This window comes from Leptosomus discolor, chromosome 9 (genome assembly GCF_034619465.1).
Source record: "Leptosomus discolor isolate bLepDis1 chromosome 9, bLepDis1.hap2, whole genome shotgun sequence".
NCBI classification, from domain to species: Eukaryota; Metazoa; Chordata; class Aves; order Leptosomiformes; family Leptosomidae; genus Leptosomus; species Leptosomus discolor.
This window is the reverse complement of record NC_141399.1, coordinates 26613049-26625812: the sequence shown is the minus strand read 5'-3', so window position 1 is coordinate 26625812 and position 12764 is coordinate 26613049.

Below are 12764 nucleotides of genomic sequence, written 5' to 3'. Positions count from 1 at the left end.
CATGCTGGGGCCACAGGAGCTGGGGAGGATGCACAGGAACCCACCAACGTCAGACGAGCACTCAGCTCCCAGAGCTGGGCAGAAAAGTGATTGCAGGCAACAAAGCTATAAATACTGAAATAATTACCCCATTCATTTATAGTTTAAACTTGGAGAGGAACAGAACCAGTTCCACCAGTGAACAACCAGGGCAGAGGCAGAGCAGCCTGTAACTGCTCTGGGTTGTGCAATGGTTGGGAAGAAGCAGCAGAACAAATTGCTAAAGCTGCTTAAGCTGGCACACTCCGCAGTTTCTTCCATACTTAGCAAACTTACATGCTTTTTACTTCCACAGATCATTGCAGAATAAATCACAGGAAAATATTTGGCCCTTTGCTTTCCAGTCGTCACACTGAAATTGTGTGAAATTGCCAACCTTAAAGCAGACAAGAAGTTTGATGACAACACCTTGTTCTGATGTTGGATTTCAGACATGAATATCGAGCTGTGCCGCTTTTTAGGATTCATACCCTACACTGCTTTAGCAGGCAAAGTCCTGCAGATCCTGTGCTATCATTGCAGAAGGCATAGAGGAGGATCACATCCTCCCAGTACCCTTGGCCAGTTCACACGCAGTGCGTGTGACTGCTGCAGTCAGAGCTGGGACTGTTTCCGAGGGAGCTCTGGAGGCACGTCCATCGTAATGACAGACATTACCCTGCTCACAAACGCAATTAACTTTTATGACATCCTATATCTGCTGTGGCCCATGATAAATGCAATCTATTCCTTTTAAGAAAGGGGCACCACCACATCACCTCATAAAGGTAACATGTGCTGCTGTAACAACTGTCGGACGATAAGCCCCTAACATGCTGCTGGTGCCAGCCTGGTTTTTTATCTCTGGCAACGGCAGCTTTATCAGGCTGGAGGAAGAGGCTCAGTTTCCACAGCACCACTAGAAGAGGCAGTTCCTCCTCATATGCTCTCCAGAGGGTTGCTGATGCCTCTGAAGACCTGCTGGGAGCAGGGGACATTTCAGCTTCCTTCTGTTCCTGTGTGTGCTGCACAGCAGGGCCATGATGCCAGCCCCCCCATCGCATCCTTTACAACCTGTACAGCCAGTGCAGCCTCCTTCAAACTGTCCTCAGCTGCTAAATGACTCCTACATTTTGCCCACATCACTTTCTTCCCCTCCACTGCTCCTTTATCCTGCTCTGCTTCTCTTTAGTGCTCTTTGTATAGTATTTGTATTGCAAGAACCTCTTCTGCTCCGCCAGCACCTGTGCTGCTACTGGTAATCCCTTGGCTTTCCCAGCACTTATGGACTCCACCTCCACATTGTTTCTCTCCTTCCTTTATTTTAAGGTTTTATTCCTAGCAAGTTGGTGGGGAAGGTGGAATGCCAAATGATGCAAGGGTAGGCTCTGTCTCCCAGCAAAATAAGAGCTGATGCCACTTGGGTAGCAACGTGCCCATAACCGATGTTTTCTCCTTCCCCTAGAGCCCACCTGGAGGCTGAAGCGAAGCCATTCTCCAGCTTTCTCTGTATTATTCTCAGCAAATCCCTGGGCATTTTACACTCTAACCCACTCTGCTATTTCTCCTGGGCTTTTCTCGCCACCATGGCTCCTGCAGTGAGAGGGAGCAATGTCAGAAAAGCTTGTGTGCCTTCAGACCAGCTAACAGCAATGGGAAATCCTCTGTCGGAAAGTACTGCATGGCACAGGGATGATCCTTCTCTTCTGATACATTGGAGCTCTCAGTACAAGGCCTTGATTACAGAAAATCATCCAGAAAGGCCTTTAATAGCATTTCTCAAGTGCTGCATAATGGTCTTCAGGGCTTGAAAAAGGATGGCTGTGGTGGGGGGAGGTGAGTCAATCGGTTCCAAGAAACATCCAAAACTGCCTACTTTGGCAGCAGGGGCTGCTCCGAGCTGACCCTGCTGCCCAGCCTGGGAGAGCTGGGGTCCTGCTGAGCCAGCTCTCCTGGCCGCTGTGCTGCCCTAGGGATCTCCTCCTCCTGGGCACAGTGGAGGCATGTGCTCAGGCAGGCACTGGGCTGGGCAGCAGCAGCCCTCCACAGGCACTGGGTGCTTGCAGAGCCTGGCTCCAGAGCATCACCCTGTCTTGCGTGCCGCATCTGCTACTGACTGGCCTGGGGGGGACTGGGGCAGATGCTCCCATCTTAAACAGCCTGAGGATTTTGCTTGGCTGTAAACGCAGACAGGAGACATCCCTCCTTGCCTCTGCTCCCCCAACAGCCCTGTTCCCTCTTCCTCTCTGTGTTTCTTCCCAAACTCCCCAGGATTTTTACTGTCTATCAATCATTAAACCCCTGTTTGTCATCCAGTGTAAGCTTATCACTTTAATTATTTTCTTTATATAACCAGAAAAACCTAACAGCATCACAAATTCTAGCTCTGACCACAATATCTCTTATAAAACAGAGCACCTGCCTGTAAAACCTGTTGCTCCCAGCAACCACAGCCCAGACTCCACATGCAAAAGCAGCATTTACAATAATAACCAAATGTTTAGGAAACATCATTAGAACTAACTTGCTAACGAACAGAATTAATTATTAGATAATTGCTTTATGGACAGCCAAGCAGGGAAATCAGAAATAGTATTTTCTCCATGTTAAACAGGGAAACACAAGCAGGGAAACAGAAGCACCGAGGGACAAAAGGAGATGTTTAAGGCAACACAAAGGGCCAAGGAGAAAAAAGCCTGGTTTGATTTTACACCCACCTGCCGCTTGCGCTGGGGACTGAAAGCCCTTCCCGAGGCCGGGGATGGGGACTCGCAGCCCCTGCTTTGCTGGCCAGACACCAGCCTTGTCCGCAGCCCCGGGCACCTCAGAACAGCTCTAGAGCACCCATCCTCAGCCAGCCGCTGGCTCCAGCAGAGGAGCACCCTAGCTGTCGGTGTTTGTTTTAACCACTTCACCCAGGTGTCAGTGTTTTAACCACTTCAACTACAGCCCCCCCACTTGCTAAAAGCAACCCAGGATTCTTTTTTTTTGGTCTCCTTTCCCCACCTCCCCTCTCCCCGGCACACCCCCATTCTCCCCTCGGCTCCGCGGGGCTCCACGCAGGTTTCCGCGGGCGCGCAGTGCCACCTACAGGCGGCGGGACCGCGGCTTCTCGGCGGGGGCGAAAAATACTCAAGCCGGTGGAAGTTTTGTTGGGCGCTGCGAGTAGCGGATTATGCAAATGAGGACATCCGCTTTAATGGCATTCCAAGATTTTTAGTCAAATTTAATTACCTTCCTTCTTCCCCCTCTCTTTGCCTGTCCCTGATCAAATTAAAACAAACAACCCCCAGCAGAGTGTTTGTGACGGGAATCGTGTTTGAGACTAATTAAAACCTGATGATCGTCACCGAGTTGAGCCTGGCAGACGGTGGTGTCAGGCGGCGCAGAGGACACTCTGCATGGTTGGCGTAGGATGCTCCCAACGGCAGCTCATTAGCTGCACACTGGTGATCCTCTGCTCTTTTGCCTGAGCTGCTGGCTGGTGAGCTGGGAGCTGGAGGGGGTCTCAATTAGCTTCAGCAATAATTTAATTGACTAATTAATAAACCCATGCAGCATCCTCTGTAGGACTCTGCTGAGCCTGGCAGGGCGAGGTCTGTGGCAGGGCGAGGTGCTGGCAGGGCCTGCCATCTGCCTCCGAACAGGGAAAGCTGGGCAGTGGGGAGGCAGCTTGCTTGGACACCCTGACTGCACGTCTGTGAACAGAAGCCGGTCTGTGCCCCACAGCTACGTGGTCCTCAGCACACAGCTGCTTAGGCTGGCCGTGGGCAGCTCTTCCTGCCCCAGCCCAGCACAGGCTCCTCAGTCCTGCTCCTGCTTCCTCTCACCTGGAAAGTTCCTGGTTTGGCCTTGATGAGGAACAACCTCAACTCTCAGGGTAATGCCATGCACCCCACAGCAAAGCCCCACCACCCTGGCTGCAGCATTCCCTGCTGTCCCCTGGTCCCCAGCCCACTGCAGCCCCCAGCAGCTGGGCACAGCCTCCCACAGGAGCGAGAGCTCAGCAGCCCCCATCCCCAGGTACAAATCACTGTGGGTCTGTGCACAGAGCTGCTCAGAGCAGGTTTTGAGCCCTGGATCCTGATGTCTCAGCAACCTGCCTGGTGAGGACTGGCCCGGGGGAGCTCCTAACATCTGCCTGTCATCACATTTGCTAATGGAGAATTAGGGCAGAAGATTCAGGGGTGGATTTCGGAAAGGCTGCTCGTGAGAGAGCGCAAGGCCAGAACCCCTCCCTTCACCCGTTTGCTTCTCCTGCCTGCTGCTCGCTGCTGCCTCCCTCCCCGGAGCCCCAGGCCTGGGTAGGGGGCTGCCTCATCACCAACCCCATAAACCCCCTGTCCTTGAAACCCAGTGCTGCCTCCGCCTGAATTGCTGTGCTGGGTTTTCTGCTCGTGCTGGGACCATGGTTCCTCAGGTCTGACATCTGGGGCACCATCCACCTTCCCTGCCCACCATCTGGAAAGAGGTTACCCTTCGAGCTCTGCGGGCAGATAGCAGACAGTGGTGGTGATCCACACCAGGCTGGGCTTTCCCTTTGGGGGACATGGCATTTGTGGGTGCAGACATGTGGCGCGGGAGAAGAGAGCTCCGCACTGGACCAGCTGAAGTCCCTGCTGCCACCCCACTGCCGCAGCACTGTCCCTGCAGCCGGGCTGGAGCTGTCCTGTGGTTCCACTTCCCCTTGTTTCCCGGGCACCCTCATGCTGCTTCGTTTGCAGGCCTGGCTCTCTGGCACCCTGCTTTGCAGTATTCTGATGCTGAGCCCATGTTAAAATCTTTCCTCCATGCCTTTTCCCGTGGTAGTTTCGGATGGACTGTGAGCCTTCCTCCAGCACATCTTCCCTGGCTTCCAGCAGCGTCCCTTTCACACAGTATCCCTGCCCTGCCTGTTTATTAACCCCAGCGAAGGAGCAAGCACCTTCTGAACTGTAGCAGATTATTTTCTCCCTTGGAGGACAATTGCTCTTTCCCTGTTGTTTCCAGTACCTGTGTGTCCCCGATGCCCGTCAGGAGCAAGCCAGCAGCGTTGGTTCCCCAGCACCTGGTCCCTCCAGCCACTGTGGTCTAGCTGGCGAGGGGAGGACAGACAGCCACTGCCTCCAGAAATAATGTTTGGAGGCATTGCATGGCTGAGCAGTGAGGGGGGAGCAAGCCACATGTTAACTGTCTGTGACCCAGCCCCTCGGCAGCCTTTCCCCATCCTCGGGGATGTCCTTGCCGCAGCATCGATGAAGTTACTAAATTATTCCTCTTTCATATTGCTGCAAATCAATGGGTCCTGGTGCTGCCATATACAAAAGTATTTTAGTTGGAGAAGTCCTCAAGGGGAGCTGGGCTCATTAATTAAATACATTTAATCAATCTGGCCTATAAGGGCACTGGTTATTTATTCATCAGAGGCTGCACAGTGCAACCCGGGTGATCTGAAAGGCAGTAAATAAACATGTAAAGGAAAAGCTGAGACAGCAGAGCTTGCTTGTGCCTGGGAGATTGCAGAGCTGGGTCAGATAATACAGGATCACATGTTTAATTTAACAAAATCCAATAAAGAGTGTATCTGCAATGAACCACACCCCAGGGACGGGCTCTGGGGTGGGCAGGCGGCTCAGGGGCTGTGTGTGCCCAGTCCCTGCCCTCTCCCCGCCAGCCTGTCCACATCCTTCTGTTGTGAGCCCAGCTCCATGCAGGCGGGGGGACAGGGGAGCAGCAGCACAGCTCTGCGCTGGCCTCGGGCTGGGCAGCTGCCAGCCGTGAGGACGGGCCTTGCTTCCGCCAGCTCCTACGGGTTTGTCTGCTCAGCCGCCTTTGCTGCTGAGGAACCTGCAGTGTCGGGTGGCTCACATGTTCCTGCCTGCGAAGTTAATGACAAGGAGAGCCTTGCAGGAATTGGAGGAGGGAAAGATTTCAGCTGATGGACGTGAAAACAAAGGAGGATGAATGTGCCACTTTTCATCTCGTTCTTTGCAGAATTGTTCTCCATTCTTCTGAGAAATGCCCTGGGAGCCAAGCTGGTGGGAAGCAGATGAGCTTCCTCCAGGTCTGCCTAAGCGCTGGTTTTACCATTGTTGGAAATGAGAGTAATTTCAGTATCGTCTTGAATGTAGAGGCTTGCAAATTGGTGCTGAATAAAACATCAACGGACCGAGTGGGGCATTTCTGAATCCTCCTTCCAGTGGATCTGCAGTGTCTCATAGTTTGGAAGAGCTTATGTATTCCTGCTCCCATTTCAGTCTTCACCCCCAAGAAGATGTATTAACCTCCACTGCTCTGGGATGACCAGAGACCATTTCTGGAGCCACAGTTCCTGAAGCTCGAGGGCAGTGGGGCAATGCCTTTCCAGCAACCATTGTGAGCCTTAGCCAGCCCCTTGGGACGCTCCTGGCTGCAGGCTCTGCTGCTTCTGGGCAGTGCCTACAGGATTCGTGGCTGCCACTGATGGCACAGCTAAATGCATGGTTGGGGGGTGTGACCGCCTAAGGAAAAGTAGGCAGACCCCTACAGGTGTGAATAAAGTTGTGACATGAGCCAAGCAGCTGATATTTTAGAGCTTGTGGCAATACTGGCACAGGGACTAGAGCCACCGGGATGGGGATCGCTGCAGGAGAAGGTCAGGGACCTGCACTTGCCCTTGGGAGGGACAGGGCTTGATGCCAGTGCTGGGGCAAGAGGCAGCTCCCCAACAGGGAGGACAGGAGGAAGATGAGGTGCCTGGCATGCCCATGCAAACAGAGATGTTCTTGCACGCCTGCAAGTTCTGAGGAAGAGAGGTCTGGGGTGGTTGTATGAGGAAGATGAGGAAAACCTGCCTGGAATTGAGCAGGGAAAGAAGAACTGAGGAAGAATGTGGCAGGGGCACAACTTGTGGAGACAAAAAAGCAGAGAGAAGCTTAGGCTGGGTTGATTTAGATTTGAGGATGAGCTCCCAAAGCACAGGAGTGTTTTGCTCCCAGTCAAATTTGACACCCCAGGGTGATGGGTGAAGGGAGGGAGCTCCCTGGGAGACAGTAAGGGCAGGGGGTGACAAGGAGTGGCTGATAGTACTGTGGGTGGTCTGAAGAGCCAGACTTTGCAGGAAAAAAGGTAATTCAAAGTGCAGGTGGGTATTGAGGTTGTCAGGGTGTAGGGAGGGGCACTGGATTAGCCTGTTAATCATAATAAATGAATATGGAAAGCTGGGGAGAAGGGTTTTTCCTAGTGCAGCTCCCTTTCTCCGTGAGAACTGGTCTGTCTTGGATGTCACCCTGCTACCAAGCTATTTCCTCAAAGTCCCCAAACAGCTGTAACCTGGAAAACTTTTGCAAATGGATGCTTTTCCCACATTTCATGAGTGCCCTGCCCATGGAGTGCTCCTCGAGGAACAAAAAGCCCCTGGGAACTGCTGCTGTAGAGGTGGTGAGGCAGGACAGCAGAGCTCACAACCCAACCTCCCTCCCCAGCTCAGGTCCTCTCTGCAGGTGGTTTAGGGACAGATCCCTGCAGAGCTGGGGCAGGGTGCTGGCCCCTGCCTTGGGGGCTTCACCTAGGAGGGCAGAGGCCAGACCTGCCCCAGCCCCCCTGTCTCTGCCAGCTCCTGCATCCCTCCTGGGCCAGGGTGGTTTCTGTGGCACCTGGGGTTTCTCTCCCATTTTCTTGGAAGCTTGAAATGAAAAACTAAGGTGAAGGATATAAACTGTTAAATAGTTTCAACCATAAAGGAAAAAAAAAGGTTCAGTTCCAGGTTTTGGCCTAATCTAGTACTTTTCCAAGCTGGTTTCTACCCCCACGTTCCAGTGATTCACAGCAACCTCATTACTTTTGAGTTAACAGAACAGACCTGGCTGCTAGCTGATGGTTTATTAATATCAGCCTCGTTCCCATGAAGATGTGTCATATCTAGAAAGAAAACACTTTTATCGTATGTCCCAAGTTTCTGGCCAACTCATTCGGTCTCCAAGCTTGCCTGGTGCAAGTGTGACAGCACAAGGAACAATAAATGCAACCTTTTAGACATTTTTCTTCCGAGGATCTCAAAGCACAAACACACCTCCCTGAAAGATGTCCTGGGCAGGGGATGTGGAGGAGTTGGTCCAGCCACCCGTGACATGCAGTAAAGCAGGGGCACTGTGCAACGCCTGTTACAACAGCAAAGTGCAGCAGCTACAGCCCATTACGGAGAGGAACAAAACACATTCCCCTAATGCAGCGCATTCCCAAAATACCGGAACAGAAAATCCATACACTTGGAAATGAAAGCATTTGTCCTTTTGCTGTCTTCACTGTTAGCTGAAGGAGTGTGCATCGTCTCCAGGGGCTGCATGAGGGAAGACAGATGGTGAGAGTAACTCCAGTTGCCAGTCCCTGGGGATGTGCAGAGGAATCAGTATTTGGCATCTGATTTAGCTCTGCTGCCTCCTTGAGTCACCACTGTCCCAGGCACTGAAAGACATGTAGAAGTATGGGCTTCTGAGACAGTTAAATTAAACCTTGCTAAGCAGAGGGGTATGTGATCACCCCCTCTGAAATATCGGCTGGCAGCACGTAATGAAGATCAGATGAATCTGTGCTCACTATCTTGAATTTCAATGTCTTCCTCCTTCCTCTCTGCAGGTCAGAATTAAACTGGTCCAGGAGAGGACGATGGCTCTGAAACCCGCAGGAGAATCCACACAGGCAGAGCTGGGGTGAGCGGGCAGGAATAGTCATGGACAGGCCTCTGCAGCTTCTGAAAAAGGGGGAGCCTTTGGGAGCATCCTCTTCCCAGGCAGTTGGGCTGCTTTGTCAAAGCAGAAATGACTGCAGTCGGTGCTCACTGCAGGGAGCCTTCCAGCCACTTCCTGGTGAGACCGCACGTGGTCCCTCACCTCTCACGTACCTGAGCATCACAACTGGTGGCAAAAATTCTCTCTCCTTTTATGCATATGATGAGGCTTGTCATATCCCAGACTGTCCCCTGTCTGCTTCTCTTGCCGGGGTGGTTTGGCTTCCGATTCCAGCTCTACTGTTCATGGGACGAATGCTCACTTCCAGGTACAGCCACAGCCCCTCTCCTTGCAGGAGCAGCATCCAGGAGGGCTGAAGGCATGGCCCAGCCTTCTCCCACCCACCTTTCCCCCCGTGGGGTGCGAGCTCACACCTGGGGTGTCCCCCCAAGGAAATGCCCAGGGAAGGGATGCAGTGCCTGCGGCATCAGGGGGCTGAGGGGATCTGGGCACAAGGCAAGGGGAGCCCTGCTTAGGGACGGCTTTGTTAGCTGGGCGGGGAGATACCTGAGAAGCAGAAAGACTAGAGAGGAGGAGGAGCCAGACATTCCAGGAGAATCCACATCTGTAAGGAAAGGGAGTGGGGTCCAAGGCTGTAATACATCCCAGATGAGGCTGGGGAAAGTGCTCTTGCAGAGCATGAGTCATTGCAAGTGGAGGGGAGAGCAACAGCTCCTTGATAAGAGGCAAAGCAACTTTACTTGGCTATTTGAGCTTCATTCACTGTCCATGCCAGCTGAGAGCCTTGCACAAGGGTTTTCTGGGGACCCCAGCATTCAGACCCCTCCCTTGGCTGGGTCCCCTGGGGACCCCAGCATTCAGACCCCTCCCTTGGCTGCTGGACCCGTCTTTGTGTCCTTTCTGGGCCCGTGGCAGTGGGGCTGTGGTGCCCACAGGCTTCTCAGAGCTGGGGCAGGGCGAGACGACGCTGCCTGCAGGGCCAGGCATGGCAGAGGCAGCCCTGGAGGCCTCCAGAAGGTCCGGTTCTCAATGCGGTTAGGACCCATTTGATCCTCACCCGCGCCAGCGGCTGAAGTTAAAGGAACTGGGCTGATGTCAGGTTAGTATAAGCCCCCAAAGCTTATGTCTTTGAAGAAGATGATGTCTCCTCCCCAGTATTCTCTCGAGTAAATCTCCCCCAGTGGTTGAGCATTTCCTTCTGATCGTTATTCTCTGGCCTTTTCCTGCATCTTTCTTGAATTGTGATGCCCCGAACTGCTCTTCCTGACACACCTCCAGGGTGAAGCAGAGGAGAGCCTATACTCCATGTGTCTCAAAAATGCTGCTGCTGTCTAGGCACCTCAGGCAGAATTTGACTTTCTCTCTTGGGGTGGCACAGCTTGAGGTCCACTGCAATTCTCAGAGCCTGCCTTGCCAGCCAGTCCCCTGCCTGCTTCTGTACACTTGATTATTCCTAAGAGCAGAACTTCATCTACTCATGTTGAACTGTGCTTCACTTTTCTCCCAAGACTGTTTCTCAAGATCATTTCATATTAAAATCCTGTGTCCTTCTGGCTCCATCACATGTGCAAAATAAACAGGCAGGATCTCATTCTCTCAACTAAGCAATTAATGAACGCATGAGCTCAGAGCCAGCCCCTCTGAAATCCTGCTCTGTGCATGCTTACAGCCCGGCAGCGAGCACGGGGTAACTTCTCCATTTAGCACAGGTTTCGGGCAGGGAGCACCCACTCAATTTTCTTTCCCTTGCTCATGAGTGTGCCATGAGAGACAACATCAAAAGGCACTGAAGACATACAGGACAAACACGTGCCTGCCTCTCTCCATAAGGCTGTTGCTCTGTCATAAAAAGAAATACGGGATTGGTTTGACACAATTTGTTCCCGAGAAAGCCATGGTGACTGCTTCCCTTGCCTTGATACCTTCTCACTGCTTACAAGCTGTTGGGAGAACGTCTCTCCCGGTATTTTCTGGCCGCTGTGCACTCGCCTGTCTCCTTGTCCCCCCCTTGCTGAGCTGGGCACCCTGAGTCGCCGCTGCCCGCTGCCAAAATCCTCAGGGAGCCCCCCGGGGTGGCAGGAACCGCTCGCACGCCTGAGGGTTCGCGGCACTTAGAACCGCGGGTGCAGGGCGATCTGCAGGAGCTGATGAGCCCGGGGACTGGGGCTGACACCCGGCGCTGCGGGCGGGCGGGCTCCGGGCGGGGGTCCGTGCGGGGGTTGGAGCGGGTGCGGGGGTCCGTGCGGATGAGGGGTCCGTGCGGGGTTCCGGGGGGGGGGGGGGGTCCGTGGGGGGTTCGAGCGAGTGCGGGAGTCTGTGCGGGGGTCGGGGCTGGGGTTCGGGCGGGGGTCGGGGCGCGCTTGCCGCTGCTGCCGCGGGGAGGCAGGCGGAGACCGCGGGAGGACCGGCCAGGCGGTGCCCCGAGCTGTCCTGCGGGGACTCTCTGATTTACAGAGCTCCAGGCTCTTTTGCAATTCAGCAGAAGAGGACGGAGAAGAGAGAGAGATCTGCGGGCTGCGCCGCGCCGCTTAGCAGGAGGGTTTTGGGGGCTCACCAGAGTGTAATGACCTCATTTGTAAAGGGAGTTCTGAAATCAAATCGATACAGGATTAAAAGGGAAAAAAACCCCACTGAAGGTGGACACCTGACTGTGGTTTCAAAGGGATGAACTCAGTACTTGATGAGGCAGGCACAGGGTGAGGATGGGCCCCAGCAAGGCGGGAGAGCAAGAGCGGGTGCAGTAATGAACCTGCAGCCAGACCAAGTGACCAAACTGCACCCAACCTCCCTCCCTTCCCAGCTGGGCTTTCTGCTTGGCTCCTTCTAGGAGCTAGAGCTAGGCTGTGGGGATGTCCGTGTCTGCAGGTTCGCCAGAGCTCAAGTTTGTAGGTGCTGCCTGGGGTCAGTGCCTGCTGCTGCCAAGGGCATCCTCTTCAGAAGCTGTTTTGCTCCCACCTCCTATTTGTTTCCCACCTTCCCTCCCTCCCGTCTGTGCCACTGGAGATGGTCATGTGAAAGTGGGATCTTTGTTTTGGGGGCATGAAGCTGGCACTTGCCCCACCTGCAGACAGCATCCCTGCCTGGGACCTGCTGCAGTTGCCAGGGCGATGGTTATGATGTGATAAACAGAGAGAAATGGTGATGACGCCAGCTGGGAAAGGGCAGAATGAATTTTATTTCACATTTATTGAAGCACAAAGTACATAAGAAACAGCTTCCTTGTGTGCAAACAAGGGAAACTGAGACCCTTTGGGCTGCATGGGTTTTCTCTGGGCCCAGAAAACAGGCTTTCAGCAAATATCCCTGAGCTGCTGTTTGAACTGAGCTGCGGGTTTTCCATGGAAATGTCTGTTTACATTTGGAGACAGATATCAGGGTGTTTGGGAAGGCTCTGTTGTCAAGCGTGGTGCGGAGATAGCTCTGGCTTCACAGAGAGCTGGCTCGCCTCTCTGGGATGCACACAACAGAGCAGCACGGGAGGCGGGGAAGGAGCCAGTGACCCCATGGTGGGGCAGGAAAGGTCTGCCTCCTCTGACCAAACTGGGAGGAGGATCCCAGCAGAGGTTATGACCAATCTTACAGCAGAAAAAGAAAAACAAATCCTAGATTTTGCAGCTAAGCTCTAGTTGTTGATGTATTTTCATCTTTTTCTCCCACCTTCCCGGGCTGCACTATGTAGGGTGGAGAAACAGAAGGCGAGTCTGTTCTCTCCTGCTCGATGATTCATTGCCCAGCTCGCAGGAGTATCTGTCTTGGCCTCAGTGGTGGCTCAGCATTGCTGCTGGACCTGCTCAGCATGAGCTGATGAGATGACCACATGTGAGCTTCTAACCCCAGTGTGAGTCCCCAGGATGGGGTCAGGCATTGGAGAGAGTAACAGCCAGCTCTGAAGGGGACAGCCTGTGTTAGCAAGTGCCCGGCAGGAACACACCGGGGCACAGGGCAGCGGCAACTCCAGGGTACCCTGTGCTGGAGGAGGAGCAGCTTGCTGGCCTCTCCCCAGGGCTTGTGCAAGAGAGGTGGGTGTTGTGTGATGGGCTG